This window comes from Fringilla coelebs (assembly GCF_963513975.1).
Source record: "Fringilla coelebs genome assembly, chromosome: 36".
Lineage (NCBI taxonomy): Eukaryota > Metazoa > Chordata > Aves > Passeriformes > Fringillidae > Fringilla > Fringilla coelebs.
Genome location: NC_140062.1, coordinates 717,054 through 728,199, shown reverse-complemented (window position 1 = coordinate 728,199; position 11,146 = coordinate 717,054).

Below are 11,146 nucleotides of genomic sequence, written 5' to 3'. Positions count from 1 at the left end.
GGGACAGGTAACGCACCTGGGACAGGGATAGACACACCTGAGACAGGTAACACAGCTGGGACAGGTAACACAGCTGGGACAGGTAACACAGCTGGGACAGGGACAGACACACCTGGGACAGGTAACACAGCTGGGACAGGTAACGCACCTGCACAGGTAACGGGGAGGGGTCAGGGATGGGTGACACACCTGGGACAGGTAACACATCTGCACAGGTAACAGGCCTGGGACAGGTAACACACCTGGGACAGGTAACACACCTGGGACAGGTAACACACCTGCACAGGTAACGGGGAGGGTCAGGGATAGGCAACGCACCTGGGACAGGTAACACAGCTGGGAAAGGTAACACGGCCGGGTCAGGGGTGGGTAATGCACCTGGGACAGGTAACACGGCTGGGACAGGGACAGGTAACAGGGCTGGGACAGGTAACGCAGCTGGGACAGGGACAGGTAACACACCTGCACAGGTAACACAGCTGGGACAGGTAACACACCTGCACAGGTAACGGGGACGGGTCAGGGGCAGACAACGCACCTGGGACAGGTAACACGGCTGAGACAGGTAACACAGCTGGGACAGGGACAGACACACCTGGGGACATCCAGGGGAGAATGACCCAGCTGATCCCCAGGTGTGCCCAGGTGTGCCCAGGTGTATCCCAGGTATATATATCCCAGGTGTGCCCAGGTGCCCCCAGGTGTGCCCAGGTGTGCCCAGGTGTGTCTGTGGATATCCCCAGGTGTGCCCAGGTGCCCCCAGGTGCCCCCAAGTGTGCCCAGGTGCCCCCAGGTGTATCCCAGGTGTGCCCAGGTGTATCCCAGGTGTGCCCAGGTGTGCCCAGGTGTATCCCAGGTGTGCCCAGGTGTATCCCAGGTGTGCCCGGGTGTATCCCAGCTGCCCCCAGGTGCCCCCAGGTGCCCGCAGATGCCCCCAGGTGCGCCCAGGTGTGCCCAGGTGCCCCCAGGTGTGCCCAGGTGCGCTGACCTCCGCGCCGGGGCCGTGCCAGCAGCACGCGCCCGTAGGAGCCGCTGCCCAGGTGTGCCCAGGTGTGTGCCCAGATATATCCCAGGTGCCCCCAGGTGTGCCCAGGTGTGCCCAGGTGTGTGCCCAGATATATCCCAGGTGCCCCCAGCTGCCCCCAGGTGCGCCCAGGTGTGCCCAGCTGCCCCCAGGTGCCCCCAGGTGTGCCCAGGTGTGCCCAGGTGCGCTCACCTCCGCGCCGGGGCCGTGCCAGCAGCACGCGCCCGTAGGAGCCGCTGCCCAGCTCTCCCAGTACGGCCCAGTCCCGCTGCAGCGCCCGGCGGGGCAGCGCCCGCTCGGCACGGGCCATCAGCGCCTGCGGGACCAGTACGGACCAGTACGGACCAGTACGGACCAGTATGGACCAGTGCGGACCAGTACGGACCAGTATGGACCAGTACGGACCAGTACGGACCGGTATGGACCAGTATAAACCAGTATGGACCAGTATGGACCAGTATGGACCAGTACAGACCAGTATGGACCAGTACGGACCGGTACGGACCAGTATGGACCAGTACAGACCAGTATGGACCAGTACGGACCAGTATGGACCAGTACGGACCAGTATAAACCAGTACAGACCAGTATAAACCAGTATGGACCAGTACGGACCAGTACGGACCGGTACGGACCAGTATGGACCAGTATAAACCAGTACGGACCAGTACAAACCAGTACGGACCAGTATGGACCAGTACGGACCAGTATGGACCAGTAAAGACCAGTATGGACCAATACGGACCAGTATAAACCAGTATAAACCAGTACGGACCAGTACAGACTGGTATGGACCAGTATGGACCAGTACGGACCGGTATGGACCAGTACGGACCAGTATGGACCAGTACGGACCAGTATGGACCAGTATGGACCGGTAAAGACCGGTACAGACCAGTATAAACCAGTATAAACCGGTACGGACCAGTATGGACCAGTATGGACCAGTACGGACCAGTACAGACCGGTACGGACTGGTATAAACCCGTACGGACCAGTACAGATCAGTACGGACCGGTACGGACCAGTATGGACCAGTACGGACCGGTATGGACCAGTATAAACTGGTATGGACCAGTACGGACCAGTACAGACTGGTATGGACCAGCACAGACCGGTACGGGCCAGTACAGACCAGTAGAAACCAGTATAAACCAGTACAGACCGGTACAGACCAGTATGGACCAGTACAGACCGGTACAGACCGGCATAAACTGGTATGGACCAGTATGGACCAGTACGGACCAGTATGGACCAGTACGGACCAGTACAGTCCGGTACGGACCAGTATGGACCAGTACGGACCAGTACAGACCGGTATGGACCAGTACGGACCAGTACGGACCAGTATGGACCAGTACGGACCAGTATGGACCAGTATAAACTTGTATGGACCAGTATGAACCAGTACAGACCAGTATGGACCAGTACAAACCAGTACAAACCAGTACAAACCAGTACAGACCTGCAGGAGGCGCTCCTGAGCCTGAGCCACCGACTCCTCATCCTCGTCATCGTCACCTTCATCATCATCGGCCTCCACGGGCACATCCATGATCTGCCACCAGTATGAACCAGTATGAACCAGTATGAACCAGTACAGACCAGTATGGATCAGTACAAACCAGTACAGACCACTACAAACCAGTACAGACCTGCAGGAGGCGCTCCTGAGCCTGCTCATCGTCATCATCGTCACCTTCATCATCATCAGCGGCCTCTGAGGGGGCATCCCCGGCCTGCAGACCAGTATGAACCAGTATAAACCAGTATGAACCAGTATGGACCAGTATAAACCAGTATAAACCAGTACAAACCTGCAGGGGGCACTCCTGAGCCTGCTCATCGTCGTCATCGTCACCTTCATCGTCATCGGCTTCCACGGGGACATCCATGGCCTGCAGACCAGTAGGAACCAGTATGAACCAGTACAGACCAGTATGAACCAGTACAAACCAGTAGCAACCAGTATGGAGCAGTATAAACCAGTACAAACCAGTACAGACCTGCAGGGGGCGCTCCTGAGCCTGCTCATCATCGTCATCGTCACCTTCATCCGAGGGGGCGTCCATGGCCTAAACCAGTATAAACCAGTATGAACCAGTACGGACCAGTATGAACTGGCATAAACCAGTAAAAACCAGTACAACCAGTATCAACCAGTATGAACCAGTGTGGAACAGTATGAACCAGTATCAACCAGAATAAACCAGTATGAACCAGTATCAACCAGTATCAACCGGTATAAACCAGTCTAAAGCGCTATGAACCAGTATAAACCAGTATAAACCAGTACAGACCAGTATAACCCTGTATGGACCAGTACAGACCAGTTTAAACCAGTACGGACCAGTACAGACCAGTATAACCCAATAGAAACCAGTACCGCCCAGTATGGACCAACATAACCAGTACAAACCACTACAAACCAGTTCAAACCAGTATAACCAGTCTGACCCAGTCTAACCAGTCTAACCAGTATAACCAGCATGACCCAGTATAACCTGTATAACCAGTACAAACCAGTACAAACCAGTATAACCCAGTCTGACCCAGTCTAACCCAGTCCAAACCAGTCCAAACCAGTCTGGCCCAGTATAACCCAGTCTGACCCAGTTCAAACCAGTCCAACCCAGTATGACCAGTACAAACCAGTATAACCAGTCTAACCCAGTATAACCAGTCTGACCCAGTCTGACCCAGTACAAACCAGTCTAACCCAGTACAACCCAGTCCAAACCAGTCTGACCCAGTCTAACCCAGTACAAACCAGTATAACCAGTCTAACCCAGTATAACCCAGTCTAACCAGTATAATCCAGTCCAAACCAGTCTGACCCAGTCTGACCCAGTATAACCAGTCCAAACCAGTCTAACCCAGTACAACCCAGTCCAACCCAGTCCAAACCAGTCTAACCCAGTCTAACCAGTTCAAACCAGTCTAACCCAGTATAACCAGTTCAAACCAGTCCGGCCCAGTCTAACCCAGTCTAAACCAGTTCAAACCAGTAAAACTCAGTCCAAACCAGTCTGACCCAGTATAACCCAGTCTAACCCAGTCCTAAACCAGTATAACCCAGTCTAACCAGTCCAAACCAGTCCAAACCAGTCTGACCCAGTCTGACCCAGTATAACCAGTCCAAACCAGTCTGGCCCAGTATAACCCAGTCTAACCCAGCCCTAAACCAGTCAAACCAGTCTGGCGCAGTCTAACCCAGTACAAACCAGTATAACCAGTCTAACCCAGTATAACCAGTCTAACCAGTATAATCCAGTCCAAACCAGTCCAAACCAGTCCAAACCAGTCCGGCCCAGTCTAACCCAGTCTAAACCAGTTTAAACCAGTAAAACTCAGTCCAAACCAGTCTGACCCAGTATAACCCAGTCTAACCAGTCCAAACCAGTCTAACCCAGTCCAAACCAGTCTGACCCAGTCTAACCCAGTATAACCCAGTCCAACCCAGTCCAACCCAGTCTAATCCAGTCCAAACCAGTCCAACCCAGTCCAACCCAGTCCAAACCAGTCTGACCCAGTCTAACCAGTTCATACCAGTATAACCCAGTCTAATCCAGTCCAAACCAGTCCAAACCAGTCTAACCCAGTCCAACCCAGTCTGGCCCAGTCCCCCCCGCCCATCCCCCGTTCCCCTCCCCCCTCCCCTCCCCCTCCGCACCTGTTCCCCTCCCCCCCCCCCGTGCCCCCGGTGCCACCTGTCCGAGTGCCACCAGTGTCACCAGTGTCACCAGGGCCACCTGCTCGGGGCCACCGCTGCCACCAGGTGTCCCCAGGGGGGGCCCAGATGGCCCCGAGTGTCCCCAAGTGTCCCCAAGGGTCCCCAGCTGTCCCCGGGGTGCCACAGGTGTCCCCAAGGGGGGCCCAGATGGCCTCAAATGTCCCCAAGTGTCACCGAGGTGGCCCAGCTGTCCCCAAGAGTGCCCCAGGGGGGGCCCAGCTGTCCCCAAGGGTCCCCAGCTGTCCCCAGGGGGGCCCAGATGGCCTCGAGTGTCCCCAAGTGTCACCGAGGGTGGCCCTGAGAGTGCCCCAAGGGTCCCCAGAGTGTCCCCAAGGGTCCCCCAGCTGTCCCCAAGGGTCCCCCAGCTGTCCCCGTGGTGCCACAGGTGTCCCCAAGGGGGGCCCAGCTGTCCCCAAGGGTCCCCCAGCTGTCCCCAGAGGTCCCCCCGCTGTCCCCGGGCTGTCCCAGCTGTCCCCAAGGGTGGCCCGGCTGTCCCCAGGGTCCCCACGGGTGGCCCGGCTGTCCCCAGGGATCCCCCAGCTGTCCCCAGGATCCCCCCACTGTCCCCAAGGCGGGCCCCGAGTGTCCCCGGGTGTCGCCGAGGGTGGCCCGGCTGTCCCCAGGGCTGGCCCGGGGGGTGTCCCCGCTGTCCCCGGGGTGTCGCAGGTGTCCCACCTGTGTCCGGGCGCTGTGGCTGTCCCCAGGTGTCGCCGCTGTCCCCTGTGCCGTGTCCCCCCCCCGGTGGCCCCGCGGTTGTGACTCAGAGTTTCCCCAGCCCGCGGTGCCACCGCCCCGCCGGGATTGTCACCTGCGGGCGACAGCGCGGGGACAGCGCGGGGACAGGGGAGGGGACAGAGCGGGGACAGAGCGGGGACAGGGGAGGGGACAGAGCGGGGAGAGGGGACAGAGTGTGGACAATGGGGACAGAGCGGGGACAGAGCGGGGACAGCGCGGGGAGAGGGGAGGGGACAGCGAGGGGGACAGTGAGGGGACAGCGAGGGGGACGGGGGGGGACAGCGTGGGGACAGAGCGGGGACAGAGCGGGGACAGCGAGGGGACAGGGGGGACAGAGCGGGGAGAGGGGAGGGGACAGCGTGGGGACAGAGCGGGGACAGCGAGAGACGGGGGGGACAGGGGGGACAGCGTGGGGACAGCGAGGGGAGAGGGGGGGGACAGCTTGGGGACAGCGGGGACAGGGGGGACAGCGTGGGGACAGAGCGGGGAGAGGGGAGGGGACAGAGCGGGGAACGGGGGGGACAGGGGGGACAGAGAGGGGACAGAGCGGGACACGGGGGGAGACATCTGGGGGACAGAGAGGGGACAGAGAGGGGACGGGGATTGAGGGGACATGGAGGGACACAGAAGGGGGGAGGGGGGGACAAGGGGGGATGGGGGGACAGGAGGGGACAGGGGGACAGGGAGGAGGGGACAGAGGGACACGGGGGGACAGAGGGACACGGGGGGATGGGGGGGACAGAGGGACAAGGGGGGAGGGGGGGACAGAGAGATGGGGACATGTGGGGACAGGAGGGGACAGAAGGACACGGGGGGATGGGGGGGCGAGGGGGACAGGGAGGAGGGGACAGGGACAGGAGAGGACAGAGGGACAAAGAGGGGACAGATGGACAGGGGGGGACAGAAGGAAAAGGGGGGACAGGAGGGGACAGGGAGGGGGGGACAGGGAAGAGGGGACAGGGAAGAGGGGACAGGAGGGGACAGAGGGACACCGGGGGATGGGGGGACAGAGGGACAAGGGGGGACAGAGAGATGGGGACATGTGGGGACAGGAAGGGACAGAAGGACACGGGGGGATGGGGGGACGAGGGGGACAGGGAGGAGGGGACAGGAGGGGACAGGAGGGGACAGGGACAGGAGGGGACAGAGGGACAAAGAGGGGACAGATGGACGGGGGGGACAGGAGGGGACAGGGGGACAGGGACAGAGGGACAAAGAGGGGACGGATGGACACGGGAGGGACAGGAGGGGACAGGGGGACAGGGACAGGAGGGGACAGAGGGACACGGAGGGACAGAGGGACAAGGGGGGACAGAGGGACAGGAGTGGGACAGGGAGAGTGGGGACAAGGGGACAGGGGAGGGGGACAGAGGGACAGGGACAGGAGGGGACAGGGGGACAGGACAGGGGGACAGGAGGGGGACAGAGGGACAGGAGGGGGACAGGACAGAGGGACAGGACGGGGGACACGGGGGGGGACAGGACAGGAGGACAGACGGACAGGAGGGGACAGGACAGGGGGACAGGGAAGAGGGGAGAGTGGGGGGGATGAGGGGACACAAAGGGACAAGAGAGGGACACTGGGATGGACTGGGAGGGACTGGGAGGGACCAGGACAGTGACCCTGGGGTGTACAGAGCTGTACTGGGCCATACTGGGCCATACTGGGACAAAACTGGGCCATACTGCGCCATACTGGGACCAAACTAGGCCATACTGGGGCCATACTGGGATCCTACTGGGCCATACTGGGGCCATACTGGGATCCTACTGGGCCATACTGGGATCATACTGGGACCAAACTGGGCCACACTGGTGTCCCCAAACCCTGCACCAAGGACTGGGCCCAGTCCATCCCAGTCCATCCCAGTTCCCTCCCAGTCCATCCCAGTTCCCTCCCAGTCCATCCCAGTCCCTCCCAGTCCCTCCCAGTTCCCTCCCAGTCCCTCCCAGTCCATCCCAGTCCCTCCCAGTCCCCCCCCAGTTCCCTCCCAGTTCCCTCCCAGTCCCTCCCAGTCCATCCCCAGTCCCCCCCCAGTTCCCTCCCAGTCCCCCCCCAGTTCCCTCCCAGTCCCTCCCAGTTCCCTCCCAGTTCCTCCCAGTCCCTCCCAGTCCCACGGCTCATTAACAGCGCTCTGTAATTAACACCTGCTGCTAATTAACCCCTGCCCAGCCATCAGTAATTCAGTAATTAATCACTCCCCGGTCATTAATCATTCCTCCCGGTAATTAATCACTCCCTGGTAATTAACCCTGGTCATAAATCATTCCTGCCGGTAATTAATCACTCCCCGGTAATTAACCCCGGTCATTAATCATTCCTGCCGGTCATTAATAATTAGTCCCGGTAATTAACCCCGGTCATTAATCATTCCTCGGTAATTAACCCCGGTCATTAATCATTCCTCGGTAATTAACCCCGGTCATTAATCATTCCTCTCGGTAATTAATCATTCCTCTCGGTCATTAACTATTCTTCTCGGTCATTAATCATTCCTCCCGGTAAATAACCCCGGTAATTAACCCCGGTAATTAATGATTCCTCGGTCATTAATCATTCCTCCCGGTCATTAATCATTAGTCCCGGTAATTAACCCCGGTCATTAATCATTCCTCGGTAATTAACCCCAGTAATTAATCATTCCTGCCGGTAATTAATCATTCCTGCCGGTCATTAATCATTCCTGCCGGTCATTAATCATTCCTCGGTCATTAATCATTCCTCCCGGTAATTAACCCCGGTAATTAATCATTCCTGCCGGTCATTAATCATTCCCCGGTAATTAACTCCGGTAATTAATCATTCCTGCCGGTCATTAATCATTCCTGCCGGTCATTAATCATTCCTCGGTCATTAATCATTCCTCCCGGTAATTAACCCCGGTAATTAATCATTCCTGCCGGTCATTAATCATTCCCCGGTAATTAACCCCGGTCATTAATCATCCCTCTCGGTCATTAATCATTCCTCAGTCATTAAACATTCCTCCCGGTAATTAACCCCGGTCATTAATCATTCCTCTCGGTAATTAACCCCGGTCATTAATCATTCCTCTCGGTAATTAACCCCGGTCATTAATCATTCCTGCCGGTCATTAATCATTCCTCAGTCATTAATCAATCCTCCCAGTAATTAACCCCGGTCATTAATCATTCCTCCCAGTAATTAATCATTCCTCGGTCATTAATCATTCCTCCCGGTAATTAACTCCGATCATTAATCACTCCTGCCGGTCGTTAATCACCCGCGGTAATCAACCCCCGGTCATTAATCACCGCTAATTAGCGCAGCCACAGGTGGCCGGGGGGGGGAGGGGCGGCCTCGAATTCCTCCCGGGTCAGAGCGGGGAACGAACGGGGGGACCAGTACGGACCAGTATGGACCAGTATAAACCAGTATGCACCAGTATGGACCAGTACAGACCAGTACGGACCAGTATGGACCAGTACGGACCAGTATGGACCAGTATAAACCAGTATGGACCAGTACAGACCAGTACGGACCAGTATGGACCAGTACGGACCAGTATGGACCAGTATAAACCAGTATGCACCAGTATGGACCAGTACGGACCAGTACGGACCAGTACAGACCAGTACGGACCAGTACAGACCAGTATGGACCAGTACGGACCAGTACAGACCAGTATGGACCAGTACAGACCAGTATAAACCAGTATGCACCAGTATGGACCAGTACAGACCAGTACGGACCAGTACGGACCAGTACAGACCAGTACAGACCAGTATGGACCAGTACGGACCAGTATGGACCAGTACAGACCAGTATGGACCAGTATGAACCAGTATGGACCAGTACAGACCAGTATGGACCAGTACAGACCAGTATAGACCAGTATAGACCAGTACAGAACAGTACAGACCAGTATGGACCAGTACAGACCAGTATAAACCAGTACGGACCAGTATGGACCAGTACAAAACAATATGAACCAGTACAGACCACTATGGACGAGTACAGAGTAGTACAGACCAGTATAAACCAGTACGGACCAGTATAAACCAGTACGGACCAGTACAAACCAGTACAGAACAGTATGGTCCAGTACGGACCAGCACAGAGCAGTTCAGTGCTCCCAGTCCATCCCAGTCCCTCCCAGTCCATCCCACTCCCTCCCAGTCTCTCCCAGTCCTTCCCAGTTCCATCCCAGTTCCCTCCCAGTCCCTCCCAGTACATCCCCAGTCCCCCCCAGTCCATCCCAGTTTGTTCCAGTTCCCCCCAGTCCCTCCCAGTTCCCTCCCAGTCCATTCCCAGTCCCCCCCAGTTTATCCCAGTTTGTTCCAGTTCCCCCCAGTCCCTCCCAGTTCCCCTCCCCCCTCGGTTATTTCGGGCCCCCCGCACCTGTCCCTGGCCCTGCCCCTCCCCCACCGGGCCCCGCGCCAGCGCCCCTCCCCCACCCGGGCAGGGCGGCGGGAACTGGGAGGGACTGGGGGGAACTGGGGGGAACTGGGAATGGACTGGGATAAACTGGGACTGGGAGGGACTGGGGGGCATTGGGATAAACTGGGATAAACTGGGATGGACTGGGATGGACTGGGAGGGAACTGGGATGGACTGGGATGGGACTGGGATAAACTGGGAGGGACTGGGATAAACTGGGAGGGACTGGGGGGCACTGGGCCATACTGGGGGATACTGGAGCCATACCGGGAATCACTGGGGCCATACTGGGAACCACTGGGACCGTACTGGGAACCACTGGGACCGTACTGGGAGCTGGCAGAGTGATACTGGGCCCTACTGGGGCTGTACTGGGAATCACTGGGGCCATACTGGGAACGACTGGGGCCATACTGGGATGGACTGGGCCGTACTGGAAATCACTGGGGCCGTACTGGGACCATACTGGGAACCACTGGGGCCATACTGGGAATCACTGGGACCGTACTGGGAGCTGGCAGGGCCATACTGGTCCATACTGGGCCGTACTGGTCCATACTGGGCTGTACTGGGAACGACTGGGGTCATACTGGGAATCACTGGGCCATACTGGTCTGTCTGGTCCATACTGGGCCATACTGGTCAATACTGGGACCATACTGGGGCCATACTGGGGCCATACTGGGGCCATACTGGGATCATACTGGGCCATACTGGTCTGTCTGGTCCATACTGGGCCATACTGGTCAATACTGGGACCATACTGGGGCCATACTGGGACCATACTGGGGCCATACTGGTCATACTGGGGACATACTGGGACCATACTGGTCCATACAGGGGCCATACTGGGGCCACACTGGTCCATACTGGGAATCACTGGGGCCATACTGGTCCATACTGGTCCATACTGGGAATCACGGGCCATACTGGTCCATACTGGGGGCATACTGGTCCATACTGGAGTCATACTGGGACCACACTGGTCCATACTGGTCCAGACTGGTCTGTACTGGTCCATACTGGGACCATACTGGCGCCATACTGGTCCATACTGGGACCATACTGGGGCCACACCGGGAATCATTGGGGCCATACTGGGGCCATACTGGTCCATACTGGGCCATACTGGAACCATACTGGGAGCTCAAACTGCCCAACCCCCACTCCCAGCGCTCCCAGTAACCCCCTCCCTTTGGCCCCGCCCCCTCCCTTTATCCCCGCCCCTCCCTTTAGCCCTGGCCCCACCCCC